The following is a 16,043-nucleotide window of genomic DNA, read 5'->3' on the forward strand; positions in this document are numbered from 1 at the left end:
AAATAACTATCAAAATCATAAAATGACTTTATATTTTCATTATTGCCGCGTGCGGATATTTGTCGAGGCGTAATAATAAATCATTCTTTTACGTCAAAAAAAAATAGGAGCGGGAAACAATGATGCAAAGCTAGCCTGTGCAATTATAATCCAATAATAAGAAATGTGTTTTTTTTATGTATTAAGGATAGTTACACGGAAGAAGTGACAAAAGACCACGGTCCTATGGTCCAATTAAAGGATTGCATTAGCAGTTATTAGGGCATTTCACTTTGGACTAAGCAAAGCAAACGCGTGCGATCTCTCTTTCGACCGCTTAACAACGGCTGTTCACTCGTGTTTAACAAGCAATAACATATGCCATTTAGTGTTCGATTGAAGTAGTGATGAATATACTATGAAAGCCAGTGATGCTTTCGCAATGTCCCATAGTTAAATGGTATAGCCTATAACTATTTGAATATCTATGCGTTTTTCTGGTCAGCTGCGATCTCACGGAGACGAGTGGGCGGTCTGTTTGCTAGGGGGTGCTGGTATACATAAAAGTAAAGAAAAATCGTCTGATTCGTTTTGCTTCTTCTCTGTTTCGGTCCAAGAGAATGACAAGAGGTCCCACCATGCGAACGTTAGATAGTGTCGGACGCTCAAGTCACAGGTTTTACGTTCGGCAGTCACACAAACGTTACGGGTGTTCCTGCTTATTGAACTAATCATCACTGTTGATTCCTATTTAATAGGTGCTTATACTAAGTGCTCACTACCAAGATTCATTGATGCTGTCGAACGAATTACTTACCATGAAATAATGTCACACTGATAATTGTACTGGTAAGCAGAGCGTCTAAATAGAATAGCAGAATGAGAAAGACAACGTATTTTTCCCTTGTGCCTAACAGAGTTTTCACGTTACCACTTTTTTAGGCTCCCGCTCCCGCTGTGGTCTACAAGTACCTCACTTTCTCTTGTTTTTGTTGCGGCTATTGCGCGCTGCGTCTTCCGACTCGAGTTGACGCGAGGCAGCTGTTACCATCAGCTACCGACTAGACAATGACTAAACTTTTTCTAGTATAGCATTGCTGACTCAAATTCATGTCTCAGACTAGTGCGAAAGTTATTGCCGAACCGGCAGTTTCTTCGCTGCTTGCTTTACCAGCTCCACTTGAAAACTTCGTTTGAGAGCTGACAGCTGTTCGAGAGTACGCACTTTTGTCGTATGATTTTACCCGGTTCGGCCGAGGTTACTTGACAACAGCTGTGGGTCATCCGGGCTTCCCGCAGCTACAACAGCAGCGATAAAAACGCTCGAGATTGTGTATGGATCGAAAGCCGAAGAGCGTGTTCCGTGAAAACAACTCAGCTGTTGATCATCGATGAAGTCGCTTGTTTGATCGCTGATGGACCAGCCGCAGTAGCGGCAAAACAACTGTGTGTATTTGACAACCATCATTGTCGATTGTACATAATAATGGATTTTGTCAGCAAAAAATGTCGCCAACGCTGAAATGTATGTATGTTTGTTTTTTTTTTTTTTTTAGCTATATTAGACATTCGAGGGGAAGATTGACATTACTGACATACAAGCCGATATTTGCGGTGTGAACGATGATTATACCGATTTGGACGTCTCGTGCAACAGACGGTTCAGCCGCGTTCGAGCCCGCGCGAAATAGAGCCAACGGGGTTAAAGGTGAAACAAACGATTTGGTGGTCTTAAGTCATTTGTCAAAAATAGGAAAATTTCTGAGAAGCAAACTGCTGCTCTTAGTAACACTTATTAGTCTTCTAAAATGTACATAAGTATAATAAATTATTTTGTTGGCTAGCGAGAGCAATGCCTGTAGAAACACAGATCTTTTCGAGTTCATTGGTAAAATTCCATCTCGAAACGACTACACATCTATCACTCACAATTAACCCACCCCATCGACGCTCCTTTTCTTCTGAAGGATATGTCGACATACGTAATATGTATCTCTTTATGCAATACGGATGACAAAGACAATGAGATACTAGCCAGGTTTATCCACCCCGCGACTACTAGTTTCCAACAGTCATAATATATATATATAATAAGTCGGGTTTTCATATACGCCAAGCTTCCCACTTGAAAAACGTAATACTATATAGTGCTTCTTCTCGCATTACTAACGGTACCCTGCATTTTCCTGGGGCTGACAGGACAAACAAAAATTTTTCTTTACCGCAGTGATTCGCTTCTTGTTATCTTGCAGATACTGCAAAACCTACTGGGGTTTAACTGTACAGGAACTGCTCAGGAGTTTGCCTTCACCATTCATCTCTCAGCAGATCGAAAAGAGACAGATGTATAGAAAAACTGACCAAGGTCAGTCTTATTGCAGCGGCCACTTGCCAAGTTTCCAGCAGACTGATTTCTTAATTTCGTTGCCAATGGCTATATGTTTGTGCCGTTCAAACCCAGGAGTACGTGGATGTAATCTTTTGGTTTTGTGGCACTTTTAGCTATTACCTTTATGTGGACAGGTCCTTGGAATCACCTCTTTTTAGTTATAGTACCATTGTGGAACTTGCCCCTATTAAGAGTCTAACCAGAGTGGATCTTGCTGGGGTCCAAGGTTTCTCTAACGGACTGGTGAGGTGGTACAGCAAACAGACAAGATGTTATTTCAATCGTAATAATTCGTAAGCTTTTTATTGTCCTTTTACATGGCTATGGATGGGGATAGGAATCGCAAATCGTCTCAAAATTATTGTTACATCATTTGTGTAGACTTATGTAATTATCGCTTTGCTTTCCTATATGTTCACGCAGAAAAGCCTTGCATATCGTATTTGCTCGCATTATTTTTGTATTAGCCTTCGTTCTTTTGATTCCGTTTCATTGTAATAACAATACAACCTCAATGCAAAAGCGCGATCCAACGATAGTGGCAAGCGGCCTCAACGTAGGCCATGATGATGGCATACCCCCGTATATGTGTGTAACTGTTCAGAGCATCGATCTAGATAGAACTCGACTGCTCTGTCGGCTCATGTTTAACTTGGCATCAGTCTAACTGATAACTCCGTCTATAAACCTGCATGTCTGTCTGCCTTACGGTTATGATGGTGGTAGTGCTGCTAGCAGCCTGACGCACGAAGCGTTGCACCTCATTCTTTCTTTCATTTAGTTCCTTTTTTGTTTGATTATATTTCAACAGCGCCAGTCCACAAAGCTTGTCTTGAAATCAGCAGCTAGCGGTAACGCGCTTCAAAATAAGGTCAAAATTCCCAGATGGAACAATGGCTGTTAAGTTGTCCTGAGCGTGATCTTACACATCACACGACGGCCTATGTTTGCATCATACAAGTACTGTGGAATCCGTGCTAAGAAAGGTAATAGCGGCTTCGGCAGCAATAGCAGTAATAGCAAAACTGTCAAATAAGCGCACCTCGAACATAACAACTTTATCTTCGTTGCCTATTAAAGAAGCCAAGCTATATAAGTGAAGAGTAGGTGCTTCTATGAAAGGTTTTTTTTCCTGCAAGGTGAAGAAAATGCATACTATATACAACCAATAAGACTTTTTTCGGAAATGTAAATACTAGCGAAACGAAAAAATCCATTATTTGCCACGGCAGTTTTGTTCCGCTGTGTAGGAAGGGGGTTGCAAATTCTATGATGAAATAACTGAACCCATATTCTATGACGTGCGAAAAAGAAATCGGTCAAACTACCGGGTCACTACTTCAAAGGCCCATACACAGCGTTCGGAATGCGACGCATAAAACTATAGGACAACGCTAAACCAGCGTCTATTTCGTCCGAGCTAATAAAATCAATTTCTCACATTTCGCAATTACACAAAGAAGCAATAGGATGCGACATTCACAGATACCGACTATATAAAACAAAGCTTCCTTAAAGTACTAAGCAAATGCGTTATATGTGTATTTTTTAACAAATATTTTCTACTCACATAGTATTCCTGAAAAAATGGCGAATCTATTGGGTTATTTGGATTAGCACTTCCCATATACGGCAAGTATATGCTTATTCCCTTAGTAACGCATAGATTGGGTAGCCATTTCTCTACCATTTGGACGTAAGGCAGCATTTTATTACTTATATTTTCTACTCTAACAAATACGAGACAGAGTGCCTGGTTTGATCTCCTCAGGTCGGTTGATCATGAATGCGTGTCTAACTTTGGCTTGTCATAAAAGCTTTGACCGTCTTTCTAGCTGAACGGCTTCAAAATCTTCAGGTAATACGAAGTCAGCGTGGTGTCGCACGAAAGCTGAGATTTGGCAGTAGTAAATGTGTCAAGACTGTCCCTCCGCCAGCAGTCGTTGCATCTGCTGGTGCTCGCAGGTCTTACAGCAATCAAAATCGGTGGTAAAGCGTCAGTTAGCGGTGATTCCTTACTTTTTTCACCACCACCATCCTTTATTGTATCCCCTTTTCTGCAAACCTAGTTATAGTATAATTTTAGGCTAGCAGCTCAATCTCGATTGCCTCACCCAGGAGTCGTGCTAAACGGCCATAAAAGGTTCCATTTCCTAGCTACAGACCACTTGTCGCAGGAGAGTTTTTTTCCCATCGCCTGCCGGCTCCGTGGGAAAGCTGCTGACCCAATAAAGACGACCTGAAAAGCCAGTATTTTTTTGTGTGTCCAGTAGTAATAACCGTACGACTAACCGTAGCAAGATAGTGCGCATATGTATGCCATCCGCACGTCTGCAAGCGGTATGTTTCGTTCGTTCAGTGTACGCTCCTCTCTCTTTCGTTCATGTTCTATAGGAAATATCAGGCCTGACTCGTACATCTTCGTTTTCTACCTCGTTCTGTGCTGCCGTTAGCATTACCTCTAGCCGTCTGGATTAATCGGCCGGCTGTTCCTATACGGGTGATGCAGGTCCTGGCTAGAAGAACAACCTGCGCATTGCTGCCACCTCGTCGGGCTCAAGGGCACCTATTCCTGCATGAAGGTTGCTTCTGGCGCAATGCTACTCTGCCATTTTTTAGATTTCCTGATGCGTTTGTTCCTCCTGTCTAAATCCCGCCACCCTTTTCGATCAGGCCTTGTCAGGCTTCTCACGATTTCTGCCCTACATGCACAAGTGTTCTATCTGTGCAGATCGCTATTTACGAAAATGGGCAATCATACACGCTTATAACGCCTCCTCTCTGTCTGTTATTGTTACCCGCCATTTCCGATACTTTCTAGTTGCATCTCTGCCCTTCGTTGGATAAGTTGTTGTTGCCATCATTCTGCGTAGAACAGAACTAGATCCGGAGCACCTCTCTAGCCGGTGGGTTAGGCAAGAGTGTAAAGGGGGCACTAGGCGCTTGGAGACGAGCCAAAATGTCATGTTCCAGGTGGAAGGGGAAGCGTCGAACGCACGAAGGCGACAAGAGCTTGCTGTTGTACAAGAAACACAATGGAGTCGGACAGACGAACGTCCTCGTCGATAAGTAGTCACTGGACATTAACCATAGACTGAGCGGAAAGCCGGACCTAGCCTACCTAAGGAACCTGATTAATGGCTAGACCTGTACACAAATGGAAACATTTGTTGGGAAAGCAACTGACTTAAGCAGACTTGCTGACATCGCACCCAAACGGAGCTGTCTTCTCATCTAATTATTAAAAAAAAAAAAAAAAAAACAGAAGAAAAAAGAAGCGTTAACACAGAACGACCCGTTCTAAGATGTGAACTATTGTACACGTTACGACTTATGAGAAGAGCGAATGATATGCTAGGTGTTATATTGGAAATAACTGGAATATATATATGGAAATAGTAAAGGAGAAATGAATGTTTGTTACAGAAACCAGTATATAATCCCTTTACGTTTACACGACCAGCGATCTGAAAAGAAGGTCCTTGAATGTCCTATTTTGCGTACATAGTTTTTCGCATTTCAAATTGTTATTGGGATATCATACGTCGCAACGGTTCACGAGGATATTTTTATTTCATTATTACGTTCACGAACGTCTCATACATAAATAGTAGAATATTGCATACTGACAAATAATGAACCGACACCCTTTTTTGATAAACCACGCCCAATTTAAGTTATAGAAGCAATTACCCCCTTGATCGGCTAAATTTGCCATTATAAGCATTTTAAATTGTACGGCCTTCCTATTAAGTGCCTAATTTAGATTCATCATTTATTTTGAGATACATTTAAGGCACTGGCTCATGTTTATTTCTGCTTTTTCCCTTATTAATTTTCACTATTGGTACGTAAATAAAATTTGCTTTACTACCGCTTTTATGGGCCACTTCCTACCGTACCGTCTTTGCTGGTCGTTCTGGACAACGGAAGCAAAAGTAGATAAAAAGATAAGCAGCTACGCATTGGTATTAAGATAGAAATATACAGACTAGTAGAGACGTGACTGAGCCAGTCAAGGTAATTCTACAAAGTTGCACGGACAGGAAGGCCGTAGCCCACTCTAAACAAATCGTAACATGATAGATAAGGCTGGCTTCAAAAGGCAGGTACAATCACACATCCGCTGCTATATATGTTCCCACTGTCCCAGCCTTTACGAGGTTACCAACACCCTAGGAAAGGGTTGCTTTGTTCACTAAAGTAACCTACGCACAACTAGGTGATCTAATAATAATGATAACCAAATTTCGTTTAGATGATTTTGACAATCAGACAACTGAGCCTATAGATTTGCTGTAGAGGTACAGATGAGTGTTTGTACACTTTGTGAACGTAAAGCAAAACTCATTATAACCTACTTAGGCGTTTTGACAAGGCCCCGATTTGTTGTCCTCGAATCTTTTTGTATTTCCAATCCAAAATTTTCGACACGTAGATAGCTTACCCTTGACCGTTTTACTATACAAATTCGGCCGGATCGTAGTCGGGCCAATAACGATTTGAAACGGGGAGCAGTAATGGCTATAATATTTCTAAAAGCTAAACGTTAACGAAAATAAATAGCGAATGCTCGATACAAATGGCCGCTAGCGTCGAATAAAGGGTGGCGACAGTGACAATGGTTTAGGAGTTTGAAAGACGGAAAGGCTCCATATACCTTATTGGCCTGCGTTTCAGTTTGCAAGGTGCGGACACAGCCAGTATTACCGATGCATCGGTAGGGTGAACTAGTAGACTGATCGCCTTGTAGCTTTTCACTGGAGTAACTGGCTTCCCGTATCCGAAAAGAGCAGAGAAATCTGCCGCGGGTCTTCCTCTGAACAGATGCTTTGTCCAGTGTACAAATACGTCTAGCAACGAGTGAAGTAGTAAACGAACACGATGCTAACCCATTTATCTAAGTACCGTATGTTCATGCCAGCTGTGCACAAGAAGGGTTTTACGATAATGAGGATGGGAAACGTGTTAGACAATTATCAAGTATGTGTATTCGAATATTAAATGTATTATCATACATACAATTGTATGTTTTTAAAGGGTGAAAATGGAAGTCGGACTGAAATACGATGTTTTACTTAACGCTCTACCTTTCCTTTCCATTGACCGGATGCAGGTTCAGTGCGTATGCTTCGATATGCACTTGTGCAGATCATCTTAATGGAAATGATTTTTTGGTATTTTTCTTCCAAATATCTAGCTGAGCCATAATCTAAGGCCAAACAAGTCTCCGTCTAAATCAACAGTACCTAAGTCGAGCAAGCTTGTTTGCATAGATAGGCACGTGACGTGAATCTTCATCTTTGTAGAGCGTGTCATATAATTATAAAGGTAAGCTTTTTGTCCGTGCATTTGCTCCATATTCATAAGCCTCCTCGATCTGTGGAAACGGTTCACCTTTACGCGTAGAAAGCAAAGCAGAATAACTGGAATTGAGAAAAAAAAAACTACAATTGGTGATTTTTTAGATTCTTTTGAGGCTTAAGTAGAAAGCAGCACACGGCGTTGTGGGTGAAGACATCGTTGCATAGCGTTCGAGACGGTGAACAAACAGAATTAGCTTTGTACGCAAATTTATTTCCAGAAACGTTGAAGTACTTACTGACTTCAGGGTAAACAGAAGCAAACCTGTTATTGAGCTTCGAGGCAAAGGCAGGAAAGCACCACCGATGATCATGGCGAGATAGACCTCCAGCATTGGCATCAAATAACAGGATACTTCCATTTGGTCGGTTGCATATCGTGAGGATTTTCTTTTGACTTGCGGCGCTTTTTTTTAGGAAGCGAATCAGAGTTACTTGTTGACTTGGCTAGATTAATGGTAGTCGCGGAACTGGCGAGCGAAGGCTGACAAGGTTTTTCGCTTCGTGCTGCACGACTGCCGAACCATTGTCTGACCGAATGCTCCTGGATGAAAATAGCTTACGCAGCCAACTTGAATCTCCAACATTTAACCCCTTCTTGCCCTTTCGAACTATACCACTGGCTGTCGAGGGCTTTGCACATCCAGTGCATCTATATAGAATACCTTCATGACTAAAATGAACAAACTTTGATCTCAGCAGTACGAATACTTTACGAATTTGCATACCACTACATTTTCTTAATATGCCTTGCCATCTCCCGCCTGTCAGGATAACATATTCGTGCGGTAGGCAGGTTTACCTTCGTAAGAGCTCGAACTTTCTCAGCCTTAACCTTCTTACCAGTACCATTCAGGTACGTGGCACGGACCCCGTAGCATGCAAACATTCCGTCAGAGGTAGCACCGATCGGCCAAACAGCCGAGTTTAACCGGTGTAGCGCTAGGGCGCTGTAGTGGACGTCCTCGGAACGCTCCGCCGATCGCCTTAGCTTCCTAGCCCTCGATTAGTGTACAACGAAAACTTAGAAATAACTCTGAATTTTGACACGTGCTGGTATTCGATAATCCATATATCAGAGTGGATCCGTAAACGCTTAAAGTCAATGCCGAAAGAGCGAGAGAAACTATGACGGCTTTTTTGGCAATGTACCAGTGTCGTACATAGATGAATGGCAGATATGGTCGTGATGGGCAGAATTTGGTTTCGGGTGTTATATGCTTAGCTTGACGCATTTATTCTCCTTTTACATCCACTTTGAGTTAGTAAATGATAGATCTGTTCGTTTCGAGAGAACATTCTCTGCAATCTCCACATACAAATGCCAAAGTTGCTTAAATGCACGCAGTTTCTTTCATACAAAACCCGCAGGAATTTTCCTTGGAGTTGAATCTTCGCAGCGGAAACGCCACAGCGGCCTCGTTTGGGCAAAATTTGTATGTCTGGGCGTGCTTGATCGTCTGTCTACACAAACCTACGTTTTAGTCAGGGTCTTTAGGTCGAAGTATTTGAACCCCAGCCTGTCTTCATAACGATAATATATACACCCGCAGGTAAATCTAATGGAGGAGACATGTGTATGTTGGGTAGGCAGTGACATGATCTGACATCTGGTGCCATGCGCTGATCTTTTGGTGTCACATACAGAAGACTTGGTGACGACGTGGCGCCATAGGCGACTATACTGTATATACGCCCTTTGCATGTCGTCTGCTGTTGTGTCGATTTAAAGGAGCATCATGGAATATTCTTTCTAAATAAATTACGGCTGCTTTCGAAAATCGTAGCATGAATATGGTCTTCAACAGTTCAATACGTGCTTCCTAGATCCTAAAAGTGTGCGTATGGATTTTCTATGAAGAATAGTTTATTTTAGCTGATATTGATCACGACCCGTTTGCTAAAGTTGCAGTGGCAATCGATTACTTTAGGAGCTGTTCACCGAAATCGCGAAGATCGCACTATATGTTATCCGGAACCTAACCGGGATCAGCTCGCTTCAGGCAAGCTATAATGCATCGAAGGAAGGCATTTGTACGAAGATAAATGCAATATACAAACAAGGGACACTTACAGTTGTATAGAATTATAAGATTCATCAGAGTGTTTAAAATGGTTTTCAGTAATTGTTGAATTTATAGTTTGTTTTTTTTATCGAAAAACTCTGTCGGAACATAGTATCGTTATGAATTACTTGTTAACGAGTACTTAACAAAATTCTAAATATGTCTCTTTCAGATTATAACTTTTGGGCTAGAATCATATCGGCATTTTCTTCTACAATGCAACAACACTAATTCAAACAAATTTCATTCAATATAATTGACAGTTTGTCAATATCTTTAGAAAATGGTTACGGGTATTTATGACAGACATATGCTTTGCAGGCATATCTCACACTCAGGCGAGCTGTGAAGGCCACGAGGCAGATGATTATTGACCAACGACCTAGTTACCAAAGGGGTCCAACTAACTCAAAGGAACATCACGCGGCCACCACAAGCTAAAGAATCTCGTTCGGCTTCCCGATATGTAACGAGTGTCAGCTCTGTGTACATGTTACGCAGGAGGTAGAGAACCAGCAAAATAGGTATTCATTGATGGATTACAAAGGATACACAGTCTCGTAGAAAGGTATGGTGAGAAAAAGTTCCTTGCTATGCCAGCGTCGCCATCGCCGCTCCCGCTGCTACTAGCCTAACTGTTGCCCTCCTTGTATTTTCTCCAGTCTTCCAAAGAGTAACAATAACGACAAGGGCAGAAATAGTAGCAGCTACTAGAGTAACAGTTTTTTTAGCTGGCTCATTGCCACACTTGTACGCTGAGCGAGTACGTCAACGCGCCGCTACGCTCCTAACCATGATCTCACGATTACGGCCGCGCTTTCTAATTAAAGTCTCAGCACGAACAAGGGCTGGCAGAACATGGCGTCACGGCGTAGACTCTAAAATTCTAAATTGGGTTCCGCTTGATTCATTTGATTTTGCTCGCGCTGGAGACTCATTGACGCGCTTGTCAGGAGTCAGCGGCGAACCGATTATCATTAGTTATAGGTTTTAGGGCCTACTTGTAGGCCGTTTGCATTACTAGTACTTCCAGTACCAGTCACAACAATGAAAGCTCGGAGGCCGTCAACTTGTTGCTGTAATTTGCCTCTATCCCGCGTAGCTCCTGTGTGGCTCCTATGATTTTTGCCCTCTACATGCATCTGCCAGTCTTTTTCAGTGCTAACCACTAACTGCCAATAGCTCATATTCATGATCCTGTTTCCACTGTCACCTGCTCATGTTCTGTTGTTGTTGGTGATGACGATGGCCTTGTTGACCCATGCTGACTTGTCCAAATTTGACTCTTGGCATGCGGCTTACGACGTTAGCTGATCCAACGCGTTCCAAAATGGATACTGCTTCACTAGCCTGCTCAATGCCTCGTACATCATCATGCTACAGCATTAGATACATACACACAGATCTATAGAACCGAAAATAATATAGATTCCCTGCGCATATGTGACAAACAATGGGCCAGAAACATGGTCCCTCCTGCTAGGGTCCTATTCGCCTTCGTTAACGGGTTTGGAACGAAAAGCCTTGATATTTGTTGTAGCTAACATCCGGACCTTTAGCTGTCAAATATCGTTTTCTTCGGCTTGGTCCTACTGTTGTGTTTATGTGATCTCGTTTTGAATAACTGACCATCGCTACGCTGCCGTAGAGTAGGGGAGCTGCACAGGAGAAGGTAAAGGCTATTCACTAACGGTCAGCATGCCAAATGAGTAATGCCGCCAATGTTTTGAATAGTGCATGCCCATCCAATATGTTGGCAGTCAACCACTGATATATACGTTCAAAGGAATATCCTTTCGTTAGGGAACACTTGGCAATCAACGAGACGATTACTTGAATGATGCCAAAATATGTATAAAGAAGTCAATTAACTTGTACCGTTGATTAGATATTCAACTGGCCTAGAGTAAAGCCTCTTGTCCTGACATATCTGAAAAAATGCTACGCAGTGGCACCGAGGCCTGTTACAGAAAGGGGAACAGCTGAGAATTAATCTTCAAAAAACCATTAGCGTACAAAGACAAAACGGGGTTCGCTCCAGTTGCAAAAAATCAACGTTCTTTTTTTGTATTTTATCCGGATAAACCTGCAGGCCAGAGCTTGTATGTGTGTGTGCGTATGCTTGATTATACCACTGTTACCTAGCGCAAGAAGTTTAATATGGAAAAGTTAGCATGAATTGAACAGTGCAGATTGTGCAGTGGTAAAATATGGGAAAAACATACTGTTGCGCGTCCAAGAGTCCACTCTATTGAGCATCCGCGGATTTTCAGGCAATCTTTTATAGCATAACTAACTACCGCACTGCATAATGTCCTACCTATGTATGACGGGTTATATGGTCTCGGTCGTCACCTTTGTCATAGACAAAGTAATATGAGCATTATCTGTGCATAATCTGTGTACTAGTGGCTTGAGTTACCAAGTAGCACCGAAGTCTGCACTGCAAGAAGGAGCTGGATCCTCTGTTCACTGAATAAACGCCGACTGAACCATGCAAACGAGATAATGGCATATTATATCGATCGCCTAACTCACGGCAAACTTTGCTATAATCTCTACTCTGTGCATATGGCTTGCAAAAGACGGCTCATATTCCGGTCAGCATCAATTTTCTGTTATAGACAATATATACGTTATAAGCTATCTTGCACGTGTCTCATACAAAGCTTTACTTTATTATATTTATTTATTATAGCACAAAAATTACCGGTTATTTTGTTTCATAAATCCTGTTGTATATCACGCACGCACATACACACCGTGCGCCGTTTATGGCTGAGGAACTGTAAACATGAAGCGACGGGCAGGCAGCAATAAACCGGCTAAACTGGATTGGTCGGCTAGCATCGTGAAGAAGTAACCGCAGGCCCTTGTTTACTGAAGATAAGTTAGTTTCAATAGCTTCCTGGTAAGTTTTTATACATAAGGAAATGGAAACTCCTAATAACATATATAAGAAGCAGACGTATTTACCGTGCAGATGTATGTCTAAACCAGTGCTACGACTGTTCATATATATATATATATATATATATATATATATATATATATATATACAAATACTCAGGTTGTGTAGAAGTATGTGCTTGATTCTGCATAATTCCCTTAGTCGATATAGTAGAATGCAGGTATATAGACGTTGTACATACGTAAGAGACAGTTAAAAAATTAGGTGCGTCGTCTTATCGTTTTTAGACTCTCGAGCACCCATCCAGTCGATCTCCAAATCTGACACCCATATGACATAACAGAATTGACCTCTGAAGAAAGACAAAATTGACGCTGGCTTGTTTGTCACACTATACCGCTCAAACAGGCATGCCAATAATACCTGTTGAGTGTCTAGCGCCATATATATGTATGTATGTATATATAAAGTTGATTTGAGCCCTGGGCCTTTCTGCTTTGCTCCGTTTACTCTCCTATGGCGAGTCGTTCGCTAGCCGCCCCTGACACGGAGTTGGAGCTACAGTATGAGCTGCCTAAATCTTCTCTCTTTAGGGAAGAGAAATTGTTTGTGGCGCTGACATTTCTCTGCGACCGCGGCGATCTGTGCCCTGAAGCCCACGACCCACCGTCCGCCAAGGCGTTAATGGATCAGTGTTGTGCGTATATCACAAACGAGAGTGAACCAGAATCTGGCCTCGTCTGGATCGGTCATTTGAAACGTTTCCGACAGAGAAGCCTGCTGCCTTGGATCCTGTATAAGTCTGCGAACAACCGTCACCTCTGACCCAGGAGAGCTTAGCCGGTGCGGTCAAGTCGCGCATCACGCTTTAACTATTTTGGCCATCTTGTACCCTATGAACTGAGCAATGGCCACCTCAATTGGCACATAAATAGCCATAAAGCACAGGAACTTCTGTTTGTCAGCTGTAATTTGACGGTGCGCGGTACCGCTTTGATGGCATCTTGAGGCTATCTGCCATTCACTATAAAAGTGTATTAGTTTAAAGGAATCGTATAGTGGCGCGTCCGATTGATTCTACAGTCGCCAAACTGAACAAGAAAGCAAGATAGGAGAGAAGTCTAGGAGACCTCGTGCTACCACAGAACCTACTTATTATCAATCGTTTGGTGTGGCTCGTACCCGCACTGTGTACCTGCCACGTCGCAGTGATCATAGAACACGTCCTATTAACTCCATCATTTACTTGAAGATGGAGTTAGTGGCACGCCATTAATTCCATCTTCCAACGAGCGATAGACCATTCGCTAATAAGTTTTTTCTCGTTCGTGTTTGTGTTGATAACGCGTGCTCCGTGTTCAGTGCGTGATTCAATTATATTGAGCTTGTATGTAAACGTGCTACGGAATGGTGTGATGAGATGATGTAAAGGCTAATTTAGAAATATGGCATCGCTGAACTAATTTCATTGGATGACTGAGAATTTTTGCAAATTAGTAGTATGTACGAAGAACTAGTTGGGAAATACTGAATATCTTCATGCTTGAGCCTCGTTCACGTTTCCGAACAAAATCTACTGAAAGTCTTCTGTTGGTGGTTTCGATACGTCAACATGTACCTATGTCCATAGTCCATCGAGTTCAATTAAACGAATGCATTTTCTCGCCTGTCCTGCGGTGTCGCAGAGAATTTGAAACGGCAGCTTCTACAGTTGAACTATGGCCTGACTATCTAGAGTTGCAGCGCCGACGCAGCGTGTGTGCGTTCGATTTCTCGCCATGGTCCAATTTCGGCTACTCTAACAAGCTTTAAATAGTAGCAACAACACCTCGCGTGTCGGTGGTATAATCATGGCGCTAATCTGAAAGGTACTGACGGTGTCAATTTGATAAATGAGATATTTTCTATGATTCTGTCGATGGGATGTGACTTTCGCTCAACATGACAACGACAGCTGAAAGAGATTGATATTAACGGCTGAGACATATACGTCCGCCTAGAGCGTCCCCTTCGACTTCTTGTGGTTATCAACTAAAAACGGAGTCTTCAAAAAAGAATAGAAAAGAACACCGAGTGAGCTCAAAAAATTACGTTAAGATTTGTTGCTAATGTTTCTCAATTGGACATTGGCAGGAGACACGAACGCCTCACGGTTCGTGTGTCCTTTCGTCATTAATTGACTCATATTTCATTATTCAGTGCAGAGTTTGACTGTTTAGACGACACTACGGGCCGATATCGAATAGATCTGTCTATCTAGTCCAGCTGCTTTGCGCCTATTGACCTGGGTACGGTCGTAAGGCATCTTTCGAAATGAGTGTCGCCATTCTTACGGTGCTATTGTTATCGCTTCTGCTGCAGACGATTGGCTGCCTTTGCAGTGTTGGTTTTCTGCTGATTTCATACGTACATGATATCCCGTATTGGGGTGCGAAAGTAGTATACATTAGAGAGTAAGCAGGCAATGTCTTCGTTCGTTACACTGTCATAATTATGTTATCCTTTCGCTTTCTAGTTTTGAGCAAAGCTGCAGCAGAAGATCTGCCATGACGAAGCAGACAAGTGATCATGTCTGCTTTATCGATCTGTCTATGTGAAGCGCGTATTCGATTTCACTAGGTCGCCAAGCGATCTAATTTCTATTCTACCTTTTACCTTGCCTTATCTCGTTCTTATTCTCGATTGCCCCTGTCTATCCTTTGCACATTTCTGCCTTGAACTAGGTGCTTGCCTGCATCCTGCACACCCCACGTCTCTCTGTTCGCCCCGTGTTACCATCGAAACAACAACCGGTCTGGACGACGCCGATTTCATAGCTACGAGGAAAAGTAGTAACTGTGTAACCGCTAAAAGAAAGAGATCCATCCAGATGCGACCAAAAATACCGCCCCTTCGCCTCCATTGTCATAGTCATAGGTAATGGCTGCCGATACAACAGTTTCGCAAAAACTCTGCGCAGTTGTCCTGTACCCAGGTACCTTGTTTGGCAAAAACAAAAATACCAGATTCTTATATATACAGAGAAGAGTAAAGTAAAAGAGGGCGTAAGGTGAACAACAAGCAGCGGTCGCAACTGAAAGCATTATTGGCCTATTTGGCCTTGTTTCTTTCAAATGACCGGTCAAGCTACATGCGAATTTTGATTGTGGCAAGATTGTTGCTGATTCTATCCCAGCCATCTGAAAGCTTTTTCTTTTTATGGGCGCTGCGCAATGCAGGATTCCAGTTGCCCTTAACAGTCCAGCCTGCCATTTTCGTTGTTTAGCGCAGACGTATGTTAAAATAGCGCAGGGTCGGCTTGAGCACAGTCTAGTGCTATACATGGCTAAAAAGTG

At 42.5% G+C, this 16,043-nt stretch overlaps 2 long non-coding RNA genes across 5 annotated transcripts in view; one reads left to right on the top strand and one right to left on the bottom strand.

Annotated features, from left to right (window-relative positions):
- Positions 1-16,043, bottom strand: part of LOC111242830 (uncharacterized) — a 78,162-nt gene that overhangs the window by 11,537 nt on the left and 50,582 nt on the right. The gene's annotated exons all lie outside the window — the stretch shown is intronic.
- Positions 1,555-11,123, top strand: LOC147758588 (uncharacterized). Its single transcript, XR_015319127.1, has 3 exons — positions 1,555-1,687; positions 2,232-2,344; positions 10,119-11,123. It is a non-coding gene; the product is annotated as an uncharacterized LOC147758588 (long non-coding RNA).

This window comes from Varroa destructor, unplaced genomic scaffold, assembly GCF_002443255.2.
Source record: "Varroa destructor unplaced genomic scaffold, Vdes_3.0 BEIS01000001.1, whole genome shotgun sequence".
In the NCBI taxonomy this organism is placed as follows: domain Eukaryota; kingdom Metazoa; phylum Arthropoda; class Arachnida; order Mesostigmata; family Varroidae; genus Varroa; species Varroa destructor.